The sequence below is a fragment of the Octodon degus genome, unplaced genomic scaffold (genome assembly GCF_000260255.1).
Source record: "Octodon degus isolate 3935 unplaced genomic scaffold, OctDeg1.0 scaffold00001, whole genome shotgun sequence".
Lineage (NCBI taxonomy): Eukaryota > Metazoa > Chordata > Mammalia > Rodentia > Octodontidae > Octodon > Octodon degus.
Window position 1 is genome coordinate 23,303,489 of NW_004524577.1, and position 885 is coordinate 23,304,373.

At 46.8% G+C, this 885-nt stretch overlaps 1 pseudogene; it reads right to left on the reverse strand.

Annotated features, from left to right (window-relative positions):
• Positions 1 to 370: 370 nt before the first annotated feature.
• LOC101570975 overlaps positions 371 to 885 on the reverse strand; it is a 1,748-nt pseudogene continuing 1,233 nt past the window's right edge.

An 885-nucleotide genomic window follows, 5' to 3' on the forward strand; every position in this document is an offset into this window, starting at 1 on the left:
TAAAAGTCCAGTTTAATTCACACTAATGAATTTCAACCATTACACTTTGCTGATTCAAGGAAGCACACATCTTAACAGCAATAATAAACTTGAACTGACAAAAGGAACGACTTACATTATAATCATTCAGTGTACTGTCATTCTTAGAACAAAAAAAAAAAAAGTCAGCACTATATGGGATTTTTAAAAATCTGGCACAGGGCACAAGAAATAGTTGCCTGAAATAATCGTTTACAGAGATGAGACATTAAAATAGTGCTTTTTATTAGAAGGACAGCAGCACATACTTCCGCCCTCACTATAGGTATTCAATAAGGAAGTAGAGAGGCTTTTACACACAGGTAACCTCACACGCAGGCTCTTGATGCTCTCCTCACTCGGGCCTCATTCTCGAGTCCCTTTGGTGTCATCAGCGCCTCTGTATCTGTCTGCGCCATGGCTCCCGGTGTCCTGTCTTCTGTTCCGCTCTTCGCTGGGACTCCCCTGGGGCCGCTTCCTTATCCGCCTGTGCTGGGAGCTAGTGGGGCTCTGGTCCCCGCTGCTCCTCCTTTCCCTGCTCCGGCTTCCACTGCTCCCCTCCTTTGCTGCGCCTCCTCCCCTCTCCGGGCTCCCAGGGCGGTTCCTGGATTTCTGCTCAGAACCCAGCCGGCTGACTTGGCTGCTGTTCTCCCCAGAACTCTCTCCTTTTACGAACCGAGGCATTTCCCCAGCTGTTTTCTTGTTACTGTGAAGGCTTGAAGGTTCTTCATAAAGTTTTCTCTTCTTAGATTTCTTCTAAACACTTGGTCTTCTTCTTCTTCTTCTTCTTCTTCTTCTTCTTCTTCTTCTTCTTCTTCTTCTTCTTCTTCTTCTTCTGCTGCTGCTGCTGCTGCTGCTGCTGCTGCT